Consider the following 12780-nt stretch of genomic DNA (forward strand, 5'->3'; position numbering starts at 1 on the left):
GGCTGAAATATTAACCCATCAAGAATTGCTTCCTATAATATATAAAGTTCGAAAAATTGTTAAGATATTTAAACGTTCCCCTAAAATAGATGACATATTACTAAAATACATACTAACTGAAAATAAAACAGAATATATGTTAATATTAGATTTTAAAACACGTTGGAACCGTTTACTCTTAACAGCACACATCACTATCTGAAGATTACATATTACATTGAAAAAATCGCACAGAAGAAAGGCATATCGAAATAGAAAATGTCTTATGCTATTTACATAATTATAATTATTTTAAAAATGAAAATGAAAAAGAAGAAAAGAAAATAACCAATTCAAATCTGATTAAGTTTATAGTAAATTTTCTTAAAATTTTTTACCCTCAAACCTATCCACATTCAAAAGAATTCGATTCAGTTATCGAAGATTATGATGACACTAATGTCGATAGTGAAAAGGAATTGTCTCTTGAACAAAAATTAGAATTAGCGATAAATAAGAAAATTTCAACGAACCAAAATACAATAAAGAAATCAACTATATCCAAAACCATCCGATAAGAAATTGATTTATTTGAAGATGGGGGATTTAGAGGTAAATACTTGGAAAAAGTATATCGCGCATTGCTAACAGTGCCACTAACTATAGTAGATGCCGAAAGAGCGTTTTCGACAGCTAGTAATTTTTGCACAAAATTACTTTTCAGGCTTAAAGACAGTACAATTGATGCATTATGTTTTTTAAGATCACATTTCAAAAATTTGTAATAGTACCACAGACTGAATAGTGATATTTACAATTTTTTGTGATTTAAATAAATAAGTTGTTCCTTTACTTTTTTGTGATTCTTTATATACTGTTATAATTTATAAGTTACAAATTATTTTACTAAACTAGCAAATAAAACAAAGAAACGCCTGTGTTTTCTTTCTTTTTCTAAAATTTCTAATACCGGTATTAAAACCGGTATCCCGGTATTAAGATCTAAAAAATACCGAATACCGGTATTGAACTTTTGGTCCAGTATTGCAATCCCTAATTATGCCTCTGTGCTTAAGTGTTTTTTCTCTTCATGCCACTATATTATTTCATATATTTTTTAACATTCATATTTCTACAGTTCCAACCTTTAACATTTTTCAATATTTCTAGGAATTGCTGTGAAGCAGCTGGGATGCTAAAGTTAGAGACCATTCTGATGATATTCATAAAATTTATCTTCGGAGCTTTTATGAATGATGATTAAAAATAATGACCAACTTGAAATAGAAATCAGTAAACTTATGACAGTCATAAATCTTGCATACAGCAATAGCTCCCGACCGTTAAAACAACATGAGAAATTATATCTACCCCCCCCCCACACACACACATAAGGAATTAAAAACAAAAAGGAATAAGGCCAAAAAGAGCTGGCAATGCAGCATGTACCCCACCTCAAAAACCTTCTATAACAGAGCCCAGGAAAAATTCAGAAATTTTGTGATAGAACAGAACCGCAGCGTTTACATGAAACCAAATGAAATACTGAACCCCCAAGACAATTATCTCCGGAAGGCAACCAAAAGACTAAAACAAAAAAGAACCCCCAAACCTCAACTAAAAGACACAATCACCAAACTTCCAGCACACACCGACTTAGAGAAAGCTGAACTCATAGCTGACCATTTTGAAGAACAATTTAAGCCTAATGACCTCCAAGACGGGAAAAAAAAAACGGAAGAAATGATAGAGAATTTTATTAAAAAATATTAGAAACAAAACCTCGAAAATAATTTCAACGAAGTCAAACCCTCAGAAATAGTTGATTTTATCAAAAAAAAAAAAAATTAAAATAAATAAAACACGCCAGATTGATGTCATCACAAACAAAATGATTTAAAAATTCCCAGATAAAATGATAATTAAAATTACAGACATAATGAACAAAATTTTTGAACTTAGATTGCTGGAAAGTAGCAGGAATTATTCCAATTATAAAACCAGGGACAGATCCATCGCTCCCAGTTAGCTATAGACAGATTTCGCTACTGCCAACAATCAGCAAATTTTGTGAAAAATTAATTCTCACCAGGTACCTCCCACATAGTAAATATATGGACATATCAATCCCACAACAATTTGGCTTCATTGAAAATTTTTCAACTACACATCAGCCCCTCAGAATGATTGAGTACATACACAAAGATAGGGGGGGGGGAACTACTCCTGCAATATTCCTTGATATCGACAAAGTCTGGATTCCAGGCCTTATTCATAAACTAATCGTGTATAAATTTCCCAGAATAATAAGCGAGCTCATTAACTTTTATTTAACTAACAGACACTTTAATCGAGGAATTAGACAGACAATTAACAAAAATTAAACAGACTGACTCCACGAAAAGCAACTTCAGGCGGGCGTACCCCAAGGAGGCATCCTAGCCCCTATCATATTTCTAATCTATCTGAATGACCTACCCCAGCAGAAAGACATGATCAGTCTATACGCAGACGACACTGCCATTCTATTGCAGCAAAAAAACCCAGATCAAGCAATATTACCGTTGCAAAAATATATAATAATCTTGAAAAATGGTTGAATAAATGGAAAATTAAATAAATGTTGGCAAAACAGAATCAATAATTTGCTTCGAAAAAAATTAAGAACTGGCCAAAAATTAAAATCTATAAAACTGAAATAAATTGGAAAAATAAAGTAAAATACTTAGGTATAACATTGGATAGAAATCTAAATTACAGAACACACATTGAAAATACTAGCGAAATTCAATAAAGCATTCAGAATTCAGTATCCTCTAATCTGTAGAAACTCAGGTCTTTCTCTCGACAGCAAAGTCTTAATTTATCTGGCCTATCTCCGCCCAATAATAACCTATGCTTGTCCGGTCTAGGCCACCACAGGAAAAACAAACCTACAAAAAAATAATAGCTTTAGAGAACAAAACTCTAAGAATGATTGCCTGAGCCAGATGGTATCATAGAAACGCCAAAATAGCCCTTGCACTAGACATCCCCGCCCCCCATTCAAAGAATGCATGATAAAACTTGCAAAAAGCTTCTATAGTTACATTATAAACATAGACAATTCTACTTTCAAAAATCTGCCGGAATATGACTCATATGACAAAATAAATAAGCGCAAACCTCGCTGCATTCTAAATATTTAATCTTGTCATGCCTCATCCAATTAACCACCATGCAACAAACCAGCTTATTAAGTCCTTTTCCCTATTCTTTTCTTTTCTTTTTTTTTTTTTTTTTTCAATATATAAGTGAAATAGTAGCTAATATCAAAAATTTCTCAAATTAATTATAGCATATTCTAATTCAATACTTGACTTATAGATAGTAGGGCCGGGATATGCTTAACGGTAGCCTTCTTGCTTCAATTCTTGTACTTCTGTGAGTAATTTAAAGATAAATTTAAATGGAAAATTTAGGGAAAATGTTTAAATTTTTCCCATTCTATTTGAGCCAGGTTTAGGTTTGGTTATATAAACGTCCCGATTTAAATCAACACTAGGGCTATTTTGGGACGGACCTCGTATTAGCAGGAAACTAGTTATACAAAAACGCCATGTTTCCTTTGTGAGTGACATTATAAATATAAAATAACCAACAATGGCAAAGGGACAAAAATTAAATACTCGGACGGAAGACAATGATTCTGCAGTTTATAATGAATTCAAAGTAAGTTATTTTGCCACCGTTTCACGTAAAATTATATTTTTTTTTCTGAATGATTTTAATAAATGATGATACTGATCTTCGTGTCTTTACAATTGATTTTAATTCATAATCATAAAATTTGAATGACATGATATATTGTTCTGCATATTACGCAGAGAAACTTACAAAAAATTAAACAAAATCTTACCTTTAATTAAATCTTAAATTTATATAGAAATCAGATTAGTTTTTAATAAATCGGATTTATAGAACTTTTCGATATCTCCATATTAACTTATCAGATTGATTCGAAAGGTTTTATTGCAATATGAGCAATTTGAAAAATGATCCAAAATTAAACTTCTCTGACTTTCTATATAAGACGAAAAAAGTTAGAACATCTTCAAAATAATGTATAGACTATTACAATAATTTTAAAATAATAGCATAGTTATAAAATGGCAGAACAAAGTATTAAATCATCAGAATACAATGACGCTGGAAAATAAAAAAAAAATGTATTTAAAAAAATATTCTACATTCTGACTGAAGAATTCTAAATATCTTTGGTGTAACATTTATAAAAATGGATTTTAAAATAATTTTTAAAATATTTCATCAAGACAGGATTATTAATTACAAAAAAAAAACCATGCTGGAAGAGAAAAATATTACCACTATTTGAATAAAACAAAATTTATAAATACCTAACGTAATTAAAAAAATTTCATTTTTTTGATACCTGAAAAAGCAATCGAAAATGGAATTTTAAAATACTTAAAAATATCCGATTGCAAAGGAACAATTATATGAATTTGATCATAAAAGAAAAAGTATTTACATTTTGTTTAGTATTTATTGATATTTAATTTACATAAATTAGTATTTCATACAAAAATTTAATTAGTGTTAAAATGCTTAACAATATCTGCTTGCGAAGGAACACATTTATGATATTGATCATAAAAAAAATAGTATTTAAATTGTGTCTAGTATTTATTAATATTTAATTAATATAAATTAAGATTAGATAAAATCAAGTATAATATCTCTTTAATTGCTGTTTTAATGATATTCTTTATTATAAATAAGAATGCATCTGAATACACATAATTTAAGAATACAGAATGTATTTGAAAAAGTATTCAAATAATTAAAAAAAAATTTTAAAAAACAATGCTTACGAGATAGAACATATTATTAATTAAAAACAATAGATAGTAAAGATATTGATGGCATTTAGATAAAGTTTGAAAATGATTTATTCAGTTTAAATATCAAAATATTATTATTTACTATAATATAAACAAGAATCAATATACTTACTAATAATGACGAAACAAAAAACAGAATATTACGATATTTAATTAGATCAATAAGTAATTTTTTTTATTGAAATAATAACGGAAGGGAGAGGGAAAATATCATGTTGGATAAAATAAAATGTATCTTGTAGTGTATCAAAATTAATAGAATATTTGCGCTCAAGAATATGAATGTTATCCTTTCATATTGAAACATTTTGAGAAAACTCGCAATGCATAATAAAAGTTAACTACACAAAATTAACTATTACATTCTCCGTTTTTCTTTGTCATATATCAATGATAAATAATCTGTTTTTAATATTTACAGACGATGTCAGATATATAACTAAAATTTAACTACTGAAAAATGATTTCAGAATTGAATGATATTGGTTAGTAAAGTATTTATTATATATATAACAAATAATTCAGTTTAATGGAAATATATTCTTATTCTGACTGATATCAATAATTCTATCATGCTAATAAAATGTAACAATATCTTAAAACATTTAAACTGTCATTCCCAGATGCTTTCTTATTTCAATACATAAAATTTTTTTATGGAATACAATATTGTATTTCAACCAAAGTAAATATGATATAGTTACCTACATTGTGCTCTTCTTGTTGAAATTATCTGACATATTTTAGGATGATGAGAAAATATAAAAGTACTAACGTGGCTCTATAAAAGTCGTGGAATAGTAACCGTTCAGCATTAAAAATCTACAAACGATTCGAGTTACAGCAAGCGAGCAGCACGCTGATTCAAAATGAATTTTCTTATGGTAAGATAATGCTTTATGCTTTATAATAAATGTTCTTTTAATATTAATTTTAAAGATAACATTTTTCTAGAAAGTTTATTTTGAGCTTAATATTCATTTAATCCAAACAAGTTTTCTTTAGTGGGAAAGAAATTTAATGTCATTCATTAATTCATTAATGATCCATTGACATTAACAAATTTTAAGGAGATACCCATCAGAATCTCGTGAAAGGGAAGAAATTCCTCGTTTTTTCTGAAGATTTAAAATTATTATTAATATGTATTAAGAATTATAAATACGGATTTAAAATTGTAAACAAAAGCGATCATAAATTATTAAATAGGAAAGTATTTGGTAAAAAAAAATATATCTTTCTGTGTCAATTTAATCAGCGGGAGAAATATGTTTTAATTCCCAGAAAAAATAAACATTTATTTGTCATTGTGAAATGTTTTTATTTAAGGCACCCATAAAGTTCGCTTTAGCAATATCTTTAAAGTTAAAAATGAATGAGTGAATTAAATTTGTGTGATTTTAATCAACGGGAGAAATATGTTTCAATTTACTGAGAAAATAAACATTTATTTGTCATTGTTAGTTGTTGTAATTTAAGACAGCCATAAAGTTCGCTTTAGGAGTCTCTATAATGTTAAAAACGAATGTAGTTTATTAGACTGTATAAGGCACATATTTCAATTTGCATCTACGACATAAGCATACTTTGAAGGATTAGAATATTCAATTCAAATTGCTTTTCAAAGATTCTAATTATAGTACCTATTCATTAAAAAAAGAAAATGAAAAATTTGGCTTTTTCAGGCAATAGTTTCGAAAAATATTATTATCACAAAAATTGATTTCCACATCATCTTAAAATTTGAAGAATTTTTTTTAAAGGCGCTACTTAGAATTCGAATAAAAAACATTTCTTGCTTTTTTTGCAGATTTTCAACCATATAAGTAAATGAATAATAACGTATAATGTATTAAGTACAGGAAGAAAAATGAATTTCTTTGATTAAACAAATCATAAAATCGCACGTTTTTCTTTGTTAAAAATGTGTTTCTTTGCTAAAATTACATACATATAAATAGATAAATATAAATATGGATAGGTATAGATAGAAAGTAGCTATATTAAACAATTACCTGTCTATGTACGTAATATAAGCTTATAAATTTTTCAAAGCAGTGCATATGTTCATTAAGGGTTACACTTTTCAGTTTTACAAGAAGTGAACAGAGGTTGAAAAAAAAACAATATTGTTTTAATTGGACATAGAAACAACAACCACAAGAGAATGTTTTTTGAAAGGGCTTCGACATGATAAGCAGAACATCTGTTGTTGTAGCAAGAACGTTGGAGAATTAAATCCCAAGTTCCAGATTGCCAGGCAAATTTAGTTTTTTAGATAAGGGATACATTATTTCATCCCATTATTTCAGTATTGTAAAAAAAAAAAAAAATGAAGATATATTTAAGTAATTTCTTATTTTATCCTTCTTTGCTTGGATTTTTGCTAATATTAATAAAGAAAATTTCATTTTATTATTTTATGCATATGGTTTACAGATAGATGTTTCTATTTTCAATATGTATGTCTGAGTAGTATTTTCAGTTTATCCGTGCTCTAAAAATAATAATTTTCTCCTCACTCGATCTAAACATTCATTTTGAATAGCACGGGCTGCTATTTTTCCAACCCCTCCTCCACAGCAGAAGCCTCCTATTGTATAAAAGCCGAACTAAAATTGTTGTTGTTGTTTTCCCTTGAGACTTTGCTTATTCTATATTAACTCTCCAATCTGAGTTGAACTTATTACTCCTGCAAATTCGGCTTATCCTGTTTCTCAAGTTCTTCATCCCTTCCCTAATATAACACATATATTGTACAATATTATGCGATATTAAACAATATTCACAATATTGTATAATATTATGCGATATTAAACAATATTCACAATATTGTATAATATTATGCGATATTAAACAATATTCACAATATTGTAAGATATTAAACGATATTAAACAATATTCACAATATTGTAAGATATTAAACGATATTAAACAATATTCACAATATTGTATAATATTATACGATATAAAACAATATTCACAATATTGTATGATATTATACGATATTAAACAATATTCACAATATTGTACAATATTATACGATATTAAACAATATTCATAATATTGTACAATATTATTCGATATTAAACAATATTCACTATATTGTATAATATTATAAAATATTGAATAATATAATAGTGCAAAAAATTGTACAACAAATTGTGCCATCCGGGTTTGGGGAACGTCTCGGCTCTATTGCGTAAATGAACCTGTATCATTTCGTTTTCGCTAAAAATGCTGTCTCAACAAAATTCCCTTCAGTAGCTACACAATCTCGCAATAGTCCTTACAGTATTTCCTGCTTTTTGACTCTATTTTAGGACCGAGGTGCTGCCTGGTCATCGTTTGAACAGAGAAATCTTGATAATAATGGAAAATTGAACACTATCATTTGGGACAATTTATATATATATATATACAAAGTGATTTCAAATTCATGGTTCAAACTTGGAGGGGAGGTAGATAATGTTTTAAATAAATGTACAACTGTACAACTTTTTATTCAAGTCTTCACTGTTTTAGAAGTTAGAAACGAAATATCTTTCAGTTTAATGGAGACATCCTGTATTTAAAAAATGAATTGCGATTTGGGTTTCCTAGTTGAATATTATTCGTATCATTGTTCTCCACTTCCCCAACAAATTTTTACCACGAATTTGTGAATAAGTGGGGATGAGAAGCTTCCAGAATGTTGGTTAGTTCCTGCCATCCTGGTGGATACACAAAAAGGTGGAGGCATGGCTCTCCCATGCATGACGGAACGCACTTCCTTAGGAAAGGGTTATACCGTGGCCGGTGATGTCCTTAAGGACTCAACCACAGTTCCGACTAGTGTTGTTATTACAGTGGTCCGGTCATTCAAGTTTTTCCGTGTGCCTTCCGGCGAGGTTGGAGTGGCCAATTTGTGATTGTGGTATAATTATATATATATATATATATATATATATATATATATATATATATATATATATATATATATATATATATATATATATATATATATATATATATATATATATATATATATATATATATATATATATATATATATATATAATGACAGGCAAAAAAAATGACAAGAATGTCCAATTTTTGAAAGCGAAAAGCCAATAAAAAATGTTACAATAAAAATAAAAAAAAACTACCCATAAATAAAATCATTTCATTAACTCAAAAACATGATATTAAGTAATTATTGACAAATTCTGAATTGACAATGGCTGAAATATGGAAATGCCCCCTTTTTTTTAATCAATATTAAAGTGATGAAAATGCAGAAAATATGTCATACTTTTGCCAGAAATCAATATATATGATAGTTTTAGTATAGGAAACAGAATATAACCTAATAAACCTTTTGTCTCACAAACTATAAAATTTAACCTGCATCTTCTCGCAATTATTTGTTAACATACTTTTGGAAGAAACTTTTCATGTTGTTTTCGAAATACGTAAAAGAGAAAAAGCTCTTTGAGTTTTAAAACAGCTATAAAGAAGCAAAATTGTCAGTTAAATAAAGATTGAAATATTTTCTCCTCATATAAACAAGAATATTGAATCAGAAATGATACTGAGATTAAAGAGAGTCATTAAAGAGAGTTCTTAAAGTTGTTTGGGTGCAATCAAATGAAGTCTACTGAGGGGAAAGAGATTTTTAAAAAAAAGAATGAAAAAAAAGAGAAAGAAAGCTATTGGAATTTCTGTTTTGAGACACCACAGCAGCATGATAATGATTAGACTTGATTTTTGGCCCATGGGAATATGCATTTCGATGCGAGTTTTATGAAATTCGTATTAAAATTTTAATTAAAAATTGTGCAAAATTTTGTCGTTTTTTTCCGATAACTTCTAAGAATATTACAGCAAAAAAATAATTTTTTATGTTATCTTAGAACAAAACATTATCTTTCCAAAGATATAAAAATTGTTTTTCTTTATTTAATTTCATTTCTATATTAATTTATTTATTTTAATATTTTTCCCCTTTTTAATTTAAATTCATTTATGAAATTTATAAAAAATGCTGCAGGAATATTTTTGTACAAAAATACGAAAGTACTTAAGAATTCAGAACGAATATTAAAAGTATCACGAATCATAATACAGGAACATTAGTATTTTATACTAATACCATGGTTATTGATAAAATTATTTCGAAAGTGGAAAAAATGACATTTTTTTTAAGAATCCAAATTATTATCGATATTAAAATAAAAATAATGAAATATGTAAAATAGTGATGTTCAACTTCTCTTAATACAAATTACTGCTATTACAGATTTCAGGATAACACGCGATATATTTACTAATTTCGGAGAAGGATTTGTAAAAGATTTAAGTGTATAGTTAATTTTATTATCATATGAAAAATGACACATTGTCCTAGGTTATAGAATGCGTTGTTAAAAATTTAGAAACAGTAAGGGGCACAAAGTGGGTATATTTTGAGCCTAACCGTTTAGGAGTTCAAAAAGGATATTTCAAAATTGTGCAAAAAAGACACTTTAATCATAAAAATTCTGATTCTTTTGAATTGAATGAAATAACAATTTCACATTTATATGAATCAATTTTTATAGTGGTTAATATTTGTTTGTATACTTTTTATAGCGGTCACACTTTTAATGTGATTTTTGTAATTGTGAGGCTAAAATAATCTGCTTGTTTTTATTTAATTCCTGTTCAATCTTCCTGTTAGCAAATGAAACCTATACCTCTAAATCATTTTGATAGTACATTTTGATTAATAAATCTGTATGCCGAATTTTTTGAAATATTTTTTCCCCCTCTATATTGACTTGATTTAAAATTTTATTATTTGCGTTTGATTATTAATATTCACACAGTTTAACTTATTCTTATTGCCTTTGCAGATGCTGTTAGTTGTTCTGTGTTTCGCAGCTGTTATTTATGTTGCTATGGCAGACGATAAACCTCATGCAATGGCAGGAAAAGCTCTCTACTTTACAAAAGTTACTGATTCTGATGGCAACGTCATTGGAGTCGAGCAACATGAAGGATGAATCTTCACGCAATACCAGTGAAAGCAATGCCATAGAATTTTATCAAATATTCTATCTGATCCGTTTCAAAATTCTTTCAAAAATTTAAATAGATGGAAAAAAATGTACAAAATTATTCCATTTTGTAACTGAGTACTAAAGAATATGAATATGCAACTTATTAAAAAAATATTTCTTTTTTAATTGTAATAAAAAAATTTTTCTGAATGTTCATCAATTTGAATTTAATTTTTCATTTTTGTTTCGTGAAATTATATTTATTTATTTTATTACCATCATAAGCATTTTCATAATTTTCCAATTCAATCTTTTGGAGTAATGAAGAAGTATATGCTGTTAATATCAGTAAGAACTATAAGGTAAATAAACGTTTATTGCTGTAATGAACAGAATATTAAAAATTACATATTAATTAAATAGTATTTATTATTTCTCCATTATAATTTTTTGGGTTAGAGATTTTAAACTAAAATTGTTGTTTTTCGAGTTGGTTGAGTTTATCTGATTGGCTGAAGATTGTACAGTTCAAAAATACTTATTCGGTGCACTCTTTATATAGATTGCTAAAATTTCAGGACCTTTTCAGAGTTATTGTTCTGAATTGTTTTTTCATAATTATTGTTATGAATCATTTCCCTTTTTGGATTTATTAGCTAACAAACAACGCTCCAACACTTTTGCTGAGCTATAATATTCAAATCGCCAAATTCTTTCAGTTGAAATTATTATTATTATAACTTAGCAGCCTTTGCAGATCATATGATTCACAGAGATTACGGGTAGCTAAAAAATTCCAATTAGATGCATTTTTTTTTTTTTTTTTTTTTTTTTTACTCTATGTCTTGATGAATTCCACAAAAAAATGATTTTTTTATTTTAAATTCCGATAGACATATAATTCGTATGATTTAAAAATTCTTAATCCGCTTTGTTCATTGAGCTTACATCTTCCTTATTGTTATGGACCTTTTAGCAGTATTTAACTTAATAGACATGTTCATTCTATTACATGTAATATTTTATACGTGTAGTTATAAAGTGTGTCTGAAAGAAAAGGAAACTACAATTATATTTAAATATATTTTAATATGAGAATTCCCTTCATGTGGAATAATTCTACTGCAAATAACCGCCACTGACAATTGAAAAAGTGATCCCAGTGCGTTGCAAGAGAGTGAATGGCTTCAAAATAGAAACTCCTCAGTTGTCTGACTGCTCCAGATGCTGTGCCAAACTCACAGTGCACAAACTTAGTTATAACCACGTTTTTTTGTGGTTTATATGATGCAAAGTTCTTTTGTTTAGTGAGGATTCAGCAGCAAATTTACATGTGGTGATCCGACGACTCTGTCCTAGGAGTTCTTTAACAGTCGGTATCATGGCTCTGTCAGTCGCAAAGTATGCTTGCCTTGGGCGTGTGAAATTCCTCGTGTTATATGGATCATTTCTATAACGCTCACATCAACGGAATGCGCTGCTCCTTGCGAGATACTAGGACGTTCCGTCGTTCAATACGCTTAGTTTAGTTTAGTTTTAGTTAGATTAACGTCCCGTTTGAAGCAACACTAGGGCTATTTTGGGACGGACCTCGTAATTTTCAACCGCGGTCAGATGACGAGGACGACACCTGAGCTGGCACCCCCCCCCCCTCTCCACACCACACCGTCGTGCAGTACGCATCGCTGTTTATACACGTCGTTCATGGAGTCTTTGTGTTGATCTTCGTCGCGCCATCTATCGGCTAATGCAATAACTCATTGTGAATGAGACACAGCGCCACTATAATTAAAGTTTCCTTTTCATTTAGGTATACCTTACATAGCACAGGAAAGAAGTGTTTTAAAAAGAGTTCATTCAAAAAAAATTTCTCC

General features: G+C 28.4%; 1 long non-coding RNA gene across 1 annotated transcript; it reads left to right on the forward strand.

The window, feature by feature from the left end:
• The first annotated feature begins 5653 nt into the window (after window positions 1-5653).
• Window positions 5654-11122, forward strand: LOC129957414 (uncharacterized). The gene is made up of 2 exons (XR_008782762.1): window positions 5654-5767; window positions 10760-11122. It is a non-coding gene; the product is annotated as an uncharacterized LOC129957414 (long non-coding RNA).
• Window positions 11123-12780: the final 1658 nt, after the last annotated feature.

The sequence above is a fragment of the Argiope bruennichi genome, chromosome 11 (assembly GCF_947563725.1).
Source record: "Argiope bruennichi chromosome 11, qqArgBrue1.1, whole genome shotgun sequence".
NCBI lineage: Eukaryota > Metazoa > Arthropoda > Arachnida > Araneae > Araneidae > Argiope > Argiope bruennichi.